This window comes from Herpailurus yagouaroundi, unplaced genomic scaffold (assembly GCF_014898765.1).
Source record: "Herpailurus yagouaroundi ecotype Mexico unplaced genomic scaffold, PumYag 207, whole genome shotgun sequence".
In the NCBI taxonomy this organism is placed as follows: Eukaryota; Metazoa; Chordata; class Mammalia; order Carnivora; family Felidae; genus Herpailurus; species Herpailurus yagouaroundi.
Window position 1 is genome coordinate 515,344 of NW_024412438.1, and position 14,720 is coordinate 530,063.

Below are 14,720 nucleotides of genomic sequence, written 5' to 3' on the forward strand. Positions count from 1 at the left end.
TTTATTTGTTCTTGAGAGAAAGAGAGAGCACGAGTGAGGAAGGGGCACAGCGAGAGAGGGACACAGAATCCAAAGCAGGCTCCAGGCTCCGAGCCGTCAGCACAGGGCCCGACGTGCGGCTCAAATCCACGAGCTGTGAGATCATGACCTGAGCTGAAGTCGGACGCTCGACCGACTGAGCCACCCAGGCGCCCCATATCTACAGTGTATCTTGAACAGATTTTTAAATGGCTGCTTTATGCATTTTATTACACGTACATAAGTTATGGTCTACTGGTATTGACATTTTACCAGTTCAACTAAAGTGTAAAACCTTACTTGTATTAGATTCTTTTACTATCCTTTCCTAATAACTTATCTTAAATATATCCTTTATATACATTGAGGACCATGTAAGGTAATCTTACAGTTTTTGCTTCAATTATCAAATATAATTTAGAAAACTCAAGAGGAGGATAGTCTATTATATTTATCCATATATTTTAAAAATGTTTGTTTATTTATTTATTTTGAGGGGGGAGGGACAGAGAGACAGAGAGGGAGTGAGAGAATCCCAAGCAGCCTCCACCCTACGTGGGCCTCAAACCCACAAACCGTGAGATCATGACCTGAACTGAAATCAGGAGTTGGACACCTAACTGACTGAGCCACCCAGGTGCCACCTCTCCAGCTTTTAGAATTATCTTGTGGTTGTGTTTTATATACAATGTCCAGTATTTTTATCTGTACTTAGTGGGGAAAATAAAGAGAAATGTGTCTACCTCATCTTTTCTGGAACGAGGAACACGATCATGTGTTTTTATATCCTTTCTCTCTTCTGACTCCAAGGAAATCATGGTGACATTTTTTAAAAGGACTTTGTTAATTTGTGAAATGAATTCAACGTGGATAACTTTTCTTTTTTTTTTAATTTTTTTTAACGTTTATTCATTTTTGAGACAGAGAGAGACAGAGCATGAACGGGGGAGGGATAGAGAGAGAAGGAGACATAGAATCGGAAGCAGGCTCCAGGTTCCGAGCCATCAGCCCAGAGCCTGACGCGGGGCTCGAACTCACAGACCACGAGATCGTGACCTGAGTCGAAGTCGGACGCTTAACCGACTGAGCCACCCAGGCGCCCCGTGGATAACGTTTCTTATCTGACTTGAAAAACACGGTAATGATGGAAGAAACATTTTCAAATCTATTAAAGTCTATAGCCTTGTTGAAAACTAAGATAAACATACATCTAAAAGGAACCTTGATACCAAATTTATGAAAAGACAGGAAAAGAAAATTATAGACCTGTGTCCCTTATACCATAGTTGCAAAGATCCTAAATGAAACGTTAACAAATCACATCTAGTGGCGTGTCGAAAATATGTCATGATTAAATATCACTTATTCCAGGAATGTGAGAATAGGCCAATATTATAAACATTTGTCAGTATAATCCATCACATTGACTAAAGGCAGCATAACATATGATTATCTCAGAAGCCATGATAAAATATTTGGTACAAGTTAATATTTACTCATAATTTTAAAAAATTCGTGAAAAACTATAGCAAACATCATACGTAAAGGCTGAACATTTAGAAGCAATACTATCGAAGTCAGGAATAAGATGAGAATTGCTCTAGTTACGGCTACTATTCGTTAATGAACTAGTGTCTTAGCCTGAGCAATGAGACAAGAAAAATAAATAAGCTGTATGTGGTTTAAAAAAAGAGAGAAAAATTACCACTATTTTCTGATCACATCACTGCTGATACAGGGAATGCAAAAGAATCTGCAGACAAACTATGAGAACTGATAAGAGAGTAAACAACGACTCCAGCAGACAGCCATAATTTTACACAGGTAATTTTTCTAACTTGGCTTACAGGTTGACACCTGTTTACTTATCTTGATCTAGTTTGATGAAGAGATAGAAGGGTATTTCACCCAATGTTACACAGAATTTTATTAGCAGAGTCAGAATACGACACAAATATTTTGACTTCAAGCCAGTGATTTTTCCATTATGAGGTATCACCCATTTGTAAACATACTTCCACAAATGTGGAAATGGCAGAGACAGCAGCTTTGAAATACTGCGATTTCGAATGCTGACATTCTTGGCAGAAAAATGAGGTTGGAGAGGAGGTGTTTCACTGAAATCCATCCAGCCATGGTTTTGAAGCAGATGCCTCATTCTCATTTAATTTCACTTTAGTGATTCCCATCATGGCTTTCCTTGTCCTAGAGCTGACCAAGCCAAAGTTTATGGGAAGATAGGAAAAGAAACTATTTTGATACGAGAAGCAGCAGAATTGGGCAGAATGACATCAGTGAAAAATCCTGGGGCACCCCATCAAGCCACATGTGGAGACAGAAACTAAAACAATGTTCAGGCTGTGCTGAAACAGAAAATAACTACTTTTGTAACATAACACATATTAGCAGCATGTGTCATTTAATCATTTTCTCTTTTTAAATTGGCCCATGAGACCCCATTCTTTCTTGGTTGTCTCCTACCCAAGCCTTCTCATTTTCCTTTGTTTAATGATGCAAATTTTCCCCGTCCATGAATATTGAAAAGTCTCTGGCTTTAGTCCTTAGACTCGCTCATTTCTTTATTTACCCCAATTCCTTAGTCAATTTCATTCGGTCTCTTGGTTTGAAATACCCAATTTTGTTTTCAGCTCTGACCTCTTTCCTGAATTCCAGGCTTGTGTATCCTACACTGGATCTCCATTTGAATGTATGAGGCATCCCAAACTCCCCCTGTACCAAATCAAACTCTTGCTCCCCTCCCTCTTACCTCCTCCCCCACTTGTTTTCTTCACTTCAGCAAATTATAGCTCTAGTCATTAAGGTTTTCATGCCAGAAAATTACAATTATCCTCGACTCCACTTTCTCATATCTCATATCCATTCATCAGCAAATTCTATTGTCTTGACTTTGGAATATGCTCAGAAACAGACTGCTTCTTGTCAGTCTTACCAACCATCACCACTGCCATTTCTTCCTTACACTATTGCAAAGGCTATTTAACTAATATCCTTGCTTCCACCTTGGTCTCCTGGAACTTATTCTTCACAGGTCACTAGAATGATCTTTTTTTTTTTTTCTTTTTGAGAGAGAGAGAGAGAGAGACCTCGTGAGCATGTGCATGAGTGTGGGAGGGGCAGGGGGTAGTGAGAGAGAGAGAGAGAGAGAGAGAGAGAGAAAGAGAGGGAATCTTAAGCAGGCTCCATGCCCAACTCAGAACCCAACTCAGGGCTTGATCTCATGACTTGATTTCACGACTGTGAGATCATGACCTGAGCTGAAATCAAGCTTAACTGACTGAGCCACCCAGGTGTCCCTAGGGTGATACATTTAACACGTACACCGAACCATGCTATTTTCCTGCTTAGCAGATCACTTAGGATAAAATGCAAAGTACTTTTCAAGGCTTCTGACCCTACATGATGGCTCTTAGTCACCTTTCTGAGGTCATCTCCTAATTCTTTCCCCCAGCCTGTTCCACGCCCGCCACGCTAACCACCTCATTGTTCCTGAATGCCCCAGGCACACCCCAAGGCTTTTGCACTAGAGGAAAGCTCTTCCCTCAAATATCCACGTGGCTTTCCCTTCCTTAAGATTTACTCAGTATTACTTATTAGAGGGGGTTTCCTTGTCCCCTTGATAAACTATCACTCCCTGATCTTTCACTTGCTTTTTTTAAATTAGAAACATTTTTTCTTCTTAACTGTTTATTTATTTTGAGAAAGAGGGAGGGAGGGAGGGACGGAGAGAGAGGGAGAGAGAATCCCAAGGAGGCTCCGCACTGTCAGCACAGAGTCCGGCTTGGGGCTCGAGCTCACGAACCGTGAGATCATGACCTGAGCCAAAATCAAGAGTCTGACGCTTAACTGCATGAACCACCCAGGCACTCCTCTTTTACTTCCTATTCCCTTACATTATTATTATTATTATTGTTGTTGTTGTTGTTGTTTTCTGTAGTATTTACCACACTAAAATCCAAAAATCGTAAGAAGAAAGACTTTGTTTTGCTCACTACTCTATTCTCAGCAACTAGAACGTTGCCCGGTACATAGCAGGTCTTCAATACATGTGTTGAGTGAATGAATGACTATCCGGAGTAATAGAAATTGAGTAATTGTGAATGACACCCACCATTCCTTTTTTTCTATTTGGAGAGGAAAATTGGAAGTAGAAAAGGGATGAGAGTTTTCAGGGACTCAGAACTCTATCGTGGCAGAGCACAAGGTGGGGGAAGACTCTAGGGGATGAGAGAAAATAATGCTTGTATCTTTCCAGGGGGAAATCTGTGTCGTCTCAAAGCGAGAAATGGCTGTTGCTTTAAACCCTGACAGTACTGTTACAGCTCATGTTGTTTTAGAAACGTCTCTTTCAAGATTATTTCTTTTTCAAAACACCTGTGATTAGAGTATGTTTATGCAAAGTGACCATGTAGCAAACACTGCAGAACTTTTCTTATGATGTGATTTGGCACCCGATTATCATTAAATGGTTTTCTGTGTGAAATTACTCGGCATGGCATTAAAACGTGGAATAGAGAACTTCAGCTTCCGAGCTAAAAACTACACGGGAGCATTTTGAGAGCTTTCTCACTGATACGCTTTCACCACAATTTCACAGGATTTTTGGACATCTTCAATAGAATGCGTTTTCCGACTCACTGTGAAATAGTGAAATTAGTGTTCAAAAGCCCCCGGGAATGCACGTATATAATAGCCTGATACTTGGAGACTTCATAGAAACCGGCTGCGGTCTAATGAGAATATACTACTTTCTCACTGGCCCGTGGCTTCCCTGCAACCCAGTTGTAGAGTCTATACTCCTGGTGGCAGAGCCACTCTGAAATTGCCAAGCCCAGTGCTGGAAGCTGGGAGCAGATTCCTTTCTTCTCTGGGCCCCGGCTCCCTTCCTGACGGCTCACAAGTCTGGACTCTGGTAATTGCCGCGTCCGGTTGTATCAGCGAAGTTTCAGACTGTGACTATGCTTTCCTGAAACTGTCTCCAGTTTCCAAGAGTCACCGTAAGCGGCCAAAGGTGAGAGAGAATCATTACCAGATCTCACGTGTCTTTCGTGCATTCTGGTTTCTATGCCGCTTAACCTGTATCAGTTTCACCGATCACGCGGCATGTCCTTTGGGGAAGGAGGCTCTAGAAAGGAAGGCTTGTGTGTGTGTGTGTGTGTGTGTGTGTGTATGCGTGTGTGCCCAGATGTGAGCAGATTCCCACACGCTGACATCGGACACCCAATGATCTACCTCAATTACCAGGTATGGCAGGGGACCCTCTCGAAGCCCACACCCCTGGTTGGTGCTCCTCATCTGTCCTTGACGCAACTTATATCACCCGCTGGGTCAAGGGTTGAAAACACAGTCGAGAGAAATGGGTCTGCCGTCACAGAAACCGTGCTCTGTGGTGGGAAATACACACACGAGACAATAACTACCATGCAGAGGGCAAGGACTGTGATGGGTCAAGTCCAAGCGCAGAGTAGTCCTAAGGCGGGGTCTGCCAGTATGTGTCATCTTGCTCCTATGATTCACTGCTTCTTCAACTGTGGAAGTAGAATAATACTGCCTCCTCATACCTACCTCATGGGTTGTGGTGGGGGTAGAACTGCAGTGGGTGTGAAAGAACTTTGTAACTCTAAAGGGCGATAACACGGTGACTACAAGGCATGCGGGGTGGCAGTGGGAGGGCATGGCCTCCTGACGGCTGTCCTACACAGGGATCCTAAAGGTTTCATGGCGTGTGGAATTATCCAGATATCTAGAGATCAGACTGGTCCCCGGACAGTTCAGAACTTCCGAAACGTGAAAAGCAGAACAGGAGAAAGGGGAGCAGAGGAGCTGTGCTAACCCCGGTCTGGTGCCTGAGCCAGTGGAAACTCAATCCCCAAAGACTGGGAAGTAGTCTCTTTAGGCAGGGCCGGTCCCAGCCCCCCTCTCTCTGCTGGTCTTCACTCCGGTATCTCAGAACGCGGGTCTTCTCTGGGTCTAACCTCTATTTCCCCTGCTTTCATGTACCATCTTTTCCGTTTGGTTGGAGGAGAAAACCATTACAAGCTTTCTCTGACATTTCTCCATCCAACCCCTTTGAGAGGATGGGACATGGGGGAGGCGGTGAGGTAAGAAATGTCCAATACGCTTGCTGTCCATCCGTGTGCCCACAGATGGTCCGTTTTCCTTGTCATTCACACCAGAGTTGTCCCGCTTGCCTTGGCTCAGCGTGACTGATGTCTCTCCCTCTCTCGTGCTGGCAGTGTTGCCCAGAGAGCGGCTAAGCAGACAGATGTTCCAGCCACGTGGCCCACACTTGAGTCCTAGTTCTGTCCCTCCCTCCTTGTTTGGTCTTGAGCAAGGCGACTGAGGTTCTATGCCTCAGTTTCCTCGCCTGGGAAATGGGGATAACCATAGTCCTTAGTCCACAAGATTGTGAGTATTAAATGAGATCATCTATATTGACATGGCATAAAGACTACCTCATAGTGAGTCCTCAGTAAACATTAGCTACTTTTTTAATCGGCTCATTTAAAGCAGCTTCTAATCACTTATAGAGAGCCAGGCACAATTAGATGAAGTCCGAGTTCCAGACTTCGTGAGAGGAATCCTGATGAACCACATGCCTGGATTGTCTCTCCAGGTGCCTTCTGCCTTCACACACACACACACACACACACACACACTACAGAGAAGGCACCTCACCTGCCCCCTTCAGGTAAGCCACAGTCCCTCTAACTAAAAGTCATCTCAGATTCCGTGACTCTTTGCTGCCCTCTGCTAACAGAGGTGTGCCAGGATTGGGTGGGGACGGATGGGGGAGGTTAGCGGGTGGCTGAGGGGTGTGTGGGGTGTCAAACGTGCAAACGTGAGGTGTCTGCTATACCTCGTCCCTGTTTTCACAGGGCTTGGGCCACCAATTGCAAATTCTGACATTATATTCATATCATGTAGATTTTCTACAAAGAAGAAAGAGAACTCGGCAGAAGGTCACCATTTGTCAGTTGCTTCGTAGCTGTGCAAAGTAAAACAAAGCACTCTGGGAGATGTGTTGTGGGGCTGGGGGCCCTACAGGTTAGTGCAGGCTCCATAGGTTAAAAAGCCTCAGCCCCATGAGAATGGCCCCGACTTCAGACACCAAGTCCAAGTAGTAGGTCCCCAGGTTACCCACAACTTCTGTCCAGCGAGGCTACAAATTGGAGGTTCTAATGACCCGTGTCCCTGGATTCGATTATTTGCTAGAACAACTCCCAGAACTCTGAGAAACGCTTGTGTTGACCGGTTTATTATATACTAAAGGATATGATAGAGGATACAGATGAGCTGCAAGGTGAGGAGATGTATTAGGCGAGATCTGGGAGGATCCTGACCCCACGGAGTTGGGATGTGTCACCAGCCTAGAAGCTCCTGGAATCTCATACTATTGGGATTTTTATGGAGGCTTCATCACGTAGGCGTAATCAATTATTAACTCCATTTCCAGCCCCTCTCCCCTCTCTGGAGAATGCGGGATGGAGCTGAAAATTCCAAGCATCTCATCTTGGCTTGGTCTAGACCACAAAGCCCCAGGGTTCGCAGTTTCCACAATCTAAAAAGGGAATCACAGCTTGAGTGATGTCTTTTTGATATTGGCCCTGGAAGGTCTAGAATGCCTCATTCAAGTGTCTAATACATTTGATTTGGGAGGACATCTTTGGGTTTAAGGGAGAAGGGAACATTACAAAATTAGTTTCCCTACATAACGATGTGTTTGTGCCAGGTGGCTGATGTGTGTCAATATTAGGGAATCTCTCTTCTTGGGAACCGAGAGCTGTTTCAACGAGGGAACTAGAGGGGAATGCTGTCCGCACCCCCTCCCCATTTCACTCTGCTTCTGAGACCTTCTGCTAGTGACATTTTCACCTCTCCCCCATCCCCCAAAAGTGAAGCATGTTAACAACCACAGCTTTCAAAGAACCTAAAGCAGGGGCGCCTGGGCAGCTCAGGCGGTTAAGCCTCAGAGTCTTGATTTTGGCTCAGGTCATGGTCCCATGGTTCCTGAGATTGAGCCCCGTGTTGGGCTCTGTGCTGACAGTGCGGAGCCTGTTTTGGATTCTCTCTCTCTCTCTCTCTCTCTCTGCCCCTCCCCTGCTCTCCTCTGTTTCTCTCTCTCTCTCTCTCTCTCTCTCAGAAACACCTTTTCCCGTTGGGTGTCTCCTCTCCTTTCTTTGCAGGAGCCTTTCTGGCTTGGTTTCTGGCTTTGCAGGAAGGGTGTTAGCAGACACACTGTGGTCCTTCTCTGTGGTCTTTCTTGGTTCTCTCACCATGAACTTTGCTCTTGGGGGTCGGGGGGGGGGTCAGAGGACATAAATGTGGGGTCGGGATGGGCGGTGGATGACAGGCTTTGGCCCGTCTGAAAACTGCTTTTCCTTCCCTTCACACTGTTCACCGTTGTTTAAAAAACCAATATTGTTGCGAAGTTTAGACTTTACGCACTTACTTCTTCACGTTCTCGTTTGTTTCTCTACTCAATGCAAACTGAGATTTTCTCCCAGGATTCATTTGAAATTGGTGATTTATTAAATCCGACGGAGGCCTTATTCCTTTTGAATACGAAGGAACTGATGAGAATAGGAATGGAGAATGAGAATGTCTATTGCAAAAAATCAAATCATAAAGGGTAAAAACTACTCAAGCTTCCCACCCTAGCGGGACACAGACACTAGTTTTCAGTTTTATGTAAATTATTTCAAATCATTTTGTATTCCTATGAGCTATATTGTACCCAACGCTCTCCACGTGAACAGATTGTGACAAAACAGGAGTGTATCATATGTATTTGCTTATAATTTTTTCCCTCAACAATATAGCATAGACATTCCTTTTAGATGAAAACATTCTGTTCTGTCTCATTCTGTATTATGACTCCATATTGTCCCACGGACACGTTTATGTTGGGATTTTTCACGCAGTCTCCTTTTGGTTGGTATTTGTAAGTTATTTCCAACTTCTTTTATCATAAATTCTTTTGTAATGAACACTGTTTCATGTTTCATTTATCCTCGTGCAATTGTGCCATTACGTTTCTATATAGATTATTACAAGCAGAACAATGTACCAAGCGTATCATATAGTGAAAAATTTGACAGGTAACACCAAGTTTCCCTCCACAAAGCTTGCATAATTTATATTTCCATAAATAGTGTATGTCTGGTTTCCTCTAATTTTTTTCATCACTGGAATCGAAGAATTTTTTTTTCTTTTTTTCTTTTTCTTTTTTTTTTAATTTTTTTTCGACGTTTATTTACTTTTGGGACAGAGAGAGACAGAGCATGAACGGGGGAGGGGCAGAGAGAGAGGGAGACACAGAATCCGAAACAGGCTCCAGGCTCTGAGCCATCAGCCCAGAGCCTGACGTGGGGCTCGAACTCACGGACCGCGAGATCGTGACCTGGCTGAAGTCGGACGCTTAACCGACTGCGCCACCCAGGCGCCCCACAATTTTTTTTTCTAATTTGGTAGTTAATATTATCATTATTTGTTTAATTTCCATTTCCCTGATTCCCAGGAGGAAATGCGCATTTTTCACGTGTATTGGGCATTTTCTTATTTTCATCCTGTAAATTATCTGTTGGTATTTTTTGGTATTTGCAATAGACACATCCCTGTAACCTTATTACGTTTCATTTCTGCAGCATTTGATGTTGTGAATGTCTCCATTCTTCAAATTCTCTCATTTCCTGCGAACTTCCTATGCTCTAGTATTCTTCCCAGTTTTCTTTTTTAAAAAAATATTTATTTGTTGGGGGGGGCGGTTGGTTAGAGAGGCAGAGACAGAGGGAGACACAGAATCCGAAGCAGGCTCCAGGCTCTAAGCTGTCAGCACAGAGCCCGATGCGGGGCTCGAACCCATGAACTGGGGGATCGTGACCTGAGCTGAACTTGGATGCTTAACGGACTGAGCCCCCCAGGAGCCCCTTCTTCCCAGTTTTCTAGCGGATCTTTTTCAGTCTCCTTTGTCTTTGCCTTTTTCTTTACCATTCCTTAAATATAGCACCTGGTATTACCAGGGTGCTATAGACTGAATGTTTGTGGTCCCTCCCCACCCAATTCATATGCTGAAACCTGATCCCTCATGTGATGGTATTCGGATGTGGAGCTTTTGGGAGGTGATTAAGTCATGAATCCTCATGAATGGGATTAGTGTGTTTTTTTTAATATAATTTATTGCCAAATTGGCTAACATACAGTGTGTACGGTGTGCTCTTGGTTTTGGGGGTAGATTCCTGTGATTCATTGCTTATGTACAACACCCAGTGCTCATCCCAACAGGTGCCCTCCTCAATGCCCATCCCCCATTTCCCCTCCGTCCCATCCACTCTCAGTTTGTTCTCTGCATTTAAGAGTCTCTTACGGTTTGCCTCCCTCCCTCTCTGTTTGTAACTATTTTTTTTCCCCTTCCCTTTTCCCCACAGTCTTCTGTTAAGTTTCTCAGGTTCCACATATGAGTGAAAACATATGATATCTGTCTTTCTCTGACTGACTTATTTCACTTAGCATAACACTCTCCGGTTCCATCCATGTTGCTGCAAATGGCAGGACTTCATTCTTTCTCATTGCCAAGTAGTATTCCATTGTATATGTAAACCACATCTTCTTTATCCATTCGTCAGTTGATGGACATTTGGGCTCTTTCCATAATTTGGCTATTGTTGAAAGTGCTGCTATAAACATTGGGGTACGAGTGCCCCTATGCATCAGCACTCCTGTATCCCTTAGGTAAATTCCTAGCGGGATAAATTCCTATTGCTGGGTCGAAGGGTAGTTCTATTTTTGATTTTTTGAGGAAACTCCACAGTTTTCCAGAGGGGCTGCACCAGTTTGCATTCCCACCAACAGTGCAAGAGGGTTCTCGTTTCTCCACATCCTTGTCAACATCTGTTGTCCTGAGTTGTTAATTTTAGTTACTGTGACCAGTTTGAGGTGGTACCTCGATGTGGTTTTGATTTGTATTTCCCTGATGATGAGTGACGTTGAGCATTTTTTCACGTGTCCGTTAGCCATCTGGATGTCTTCTTAGGAGAAGTGTCTGTTCATGTCTTCTATTTATTCACTGGATTATTTGTTTTTCAGGTGTTGAGTTTGGTAAGTTCTTTATAGATTTTGGATACTAACCCTCTATCCGATATGCCATTTGCAAATATCTTTTCCCATTCCGTTGGTTGCCTTTTAGTTTTGTTGATTGTTTCCTTTGCAGTGCAGCAGCTTTTTATCTTGATGAGGTCCCAATAGTTTATTTTTGCTTTTAATTCCCTTGCATTTGGAGACATGTCGAGCAAGAAATTGCTGTGGCTGAGGTCAAAGAGGTTGTTGCCTGTTTTCTCCTCTAGGGTTTTGACGGCTTCCTGTCTCATATTTAGGTCTTTTGTCCATTTTGAGTTTATTTTTGTGTCTGGTGTAAGAAAGTGGTCTAGTTTCATTCTTCTGCATGTTGCTGTCCAGGTCTCCCAAAACCACTTGCTAAAGAGACTTATTTCCATTGGACACTCTTTCCTGCTTTGTCAACATGATACTCTACATGGAAAACCCGGAAGACTCCACCAAAAAGCTGCCGGAACTGATATATGAATTCAGCAAAGTCACAGGATACAAAATCGATGTACAGAAATCAGTTGCATTTCTACACACCAATAATGAAGCAACAGAAAAAGAAATCAAGGAATCGATCCCGTTTATAATTACACCAAGAACCACAAAATACTTAGGAATAAACGTAACCAGAGATGTAAAAGATCTGTAGGCTGAAAACTATAGAAAACTTATGAAGGGAATTGAAGAAGACACAAAGAAATGGAAAAACATTCCATGCTCATGGATTGGAAGAATAAATATTGTTAAAATGTCAATGCTACCGAAAGCAATCTACACATTCAATGCAATCCCAATCAAAATTGCACTGGCATTCTTCTTAAAGCTAGAAGAAACAATCCTGAAATCTGTATGGAACCACAAAAGACCCCGGATTAGTGTCTTTTAAAAGAGGCCCCAGAGAGCTCTGTTCTTCCAGCTCCGTCCTTCCTTCTACCACACGAGGACACAATGAGAAGATGGCCATTTATGAACTAGTAAGTGGGCCCTCCCAGATACTGCATCTGTTGGTGCCTTGATCTTGGACTTCCCAGCCTCCAGGGTATGAGAAGTAGATATTTGTTGTGCAAGTCTCCCAGGCTTTGGTATTTTTGTTCCAGTAGCCTGGATGAACTAAGACATGGGGGATTCCCTGCTCAATCTCCTTTTCACTTTATGTATTCCTCCCAAGAGAGATCCTTCTTGTACATGATATGATTTCCACCACAATTTGTGTGCTGACTATTCATATTTCTGGGAGGTAGCTCAGATCTCTCTCTTGAGCCCCAGGTGCACATATTCGACTCTGTTTCAGACATCTTAATCACAACATATCCCAAACTGAACTTATCTTTCATGTCCCACCCACTAATTTAGTCCCCCAAGCCAACAATCGGCTCTTTCTTTTCCCTTTCCCTCCTCCCCCCCCGCTAAAAAACCAGGTATGACTTCTGCTGATTCTGACTTCTTCCCATCACCCTCTCTACTGCTGCTGCTGCTGAGTCCTTCATTATTGTGTAGCTGGAATCTTCTAACATCTCCTTACTTCTAATCTCATCCTCCTCTTCATCAGCGTTCTTTCTAATCTGTGGAATGAAGCACATCATCCATCAGCTCAAAATCTTTACTTACTTCTCCTTGAAAGGGGTCGGGATAAAACCCAAACTCCTGACCACACACACAAAAGCCTTATTGATCTGGACCTGGTTTCCTTTTTTTTTGTTTGTTTCAGTCACACAAAATATCCTCAGTTTCCCAATCTAGCCACGTTCTCTGCCTTCACAGATGGTATCATATTCATCTTCCTTATGTAACACACTCCCTTGCTCTTCAAAGGAGTCACACCTAGTGTCCGTCTCCCAGCAGCTTCCCCCGATCACACAGTTTGTGTTGGGTGGTCCATCCATGTGGTCCCATTATTCTCCATTTCAAAACCATATTTACACATGAGACTGTGAGCTGCTTAAGAGCAGGCAGGTGTAGGGGCGCCTGGGTGGCTCAGTCGGTTAGGCGTCCGACTTCAGCTCAGGTCATGATCTCGTGGTCCGTGAGTTCGAGCCCCATGTTGGGCTCTGTGCTGACAGCTCAGAGCCTGGAACCTGTTTCAGATTCTGTGTCTCCCTCTGTCTCTGACCCTCCCCCGTTCATGCTCTGTCTCTCTCTGTCTCAAAAATAAATGAACATTAGAAGAAAAATTTTAAAGAGAGCAGGCAGATGTATAGCTTTCATTTCTACAACTTCAGATGTAGCCCAAGAGATATCTAATAGGGGTGACTGGGTGGCTCATTTGATTGAGCATCTGACTCTTGATTTCAGCTCGGGTCGTGATCCCAGGGTCATTGGTCTTGGAGTCAGCTTAAGATTGTCTCTCTCTCTCTTCCTCTGTCCCTTTTCCCTGCTCTCTCTTTCTCTCCAAAATAAAATAAAATTTAAAAAAATTTAAAAAATTAAAAAAAATCTTAAAAAAAAAAAGGAATATCTGATAGATAGAAGGAGAAAGGAGAAGAGGAGAGGAGAATCTGGTCTCTGCTCCCCAAAATGGCTCTCACCAAGATTAAGGTCACTAGTGAGCACACAATTACTAAACACAATGAGTACAGTTTCTGCTAATCCGGATACAGTTTTTGAAACATCACTTTCTCCTAGACTTCCCTCTGTCCATGGTGGATCCTTCTCAGTTTCGTCTTTAGGGTCCTTTTCTTCTGCTCACCTCTTAGGTGAGGATATTGTCCTGGGTCCCCTGCTCTCTTAGTCTCCTTGGGATGTGCCCAAGTTGGAGCCTACGCGGACACCTGCAGTGTTGTGCTGCCTCCTACTGGAACTAGGGAGGTTGGGAATAAATCTTGTTATCCCCCCCAGGGCTCGCTTCAGATGCTTCCGAGAAACACAGAAACGCGGAGCAGTAGCCCTTTTGAAGACTCTCTGGAGAGTCCAGGTCTGAGCAAAGCCCACCCACGTGTGGCTTCTTTCGCTTCCTTCTTTTTCTCTTTCTCTGCCCTTGTGACTCTGCCTCCTCCTCCCACGCACCTTATTTATGGTTCTCTTTAAAATCTTCCCTAGCTAACTCCACCTCAAGTTCCCTCATTCTACTCCCGTCTCGTCTCATCGTCTCTACTCTAGTCCGCAGATTTCCTGTAGCCCATACTGGGGAAAGAGCAGAAGACTGGGGTGGAGGAGAGCTGATCCATGACCTTAATCTGACTCAAAATCTCAAGTATAAAATGCAGGCAATACTGCCTGTCCTTCTCACCTCACAGGGCTCCAATGTGATCAAGGGAATGGGGTGTCGTCCGTAGTTTAAGGCATTGGGCTGACTCACTTTCCCCAAGCTGATCTTTTGGGGGAGGGTAATTACTTTCATCAGAGGAGTTCGCAGGTGGAGCCGAGCCACGTTTTTATCAGTGCCCTCTCTGTTGAATTGGAAATGTCTCCAGTTCAAAAATAGTTACAAATAAGCGGTATTAGGGACTGTGGCTTGCTGTATGGGTCCCCGAAGCGCCCTAGATGGGCAAATAATTCATTTAGGTTCAAGAGGGATGGGCCTGAAATTTCTGGGAAATCCCTCCTTTTGGACCAAGTGATCTTGCTTTTTCAACTAACGTTCC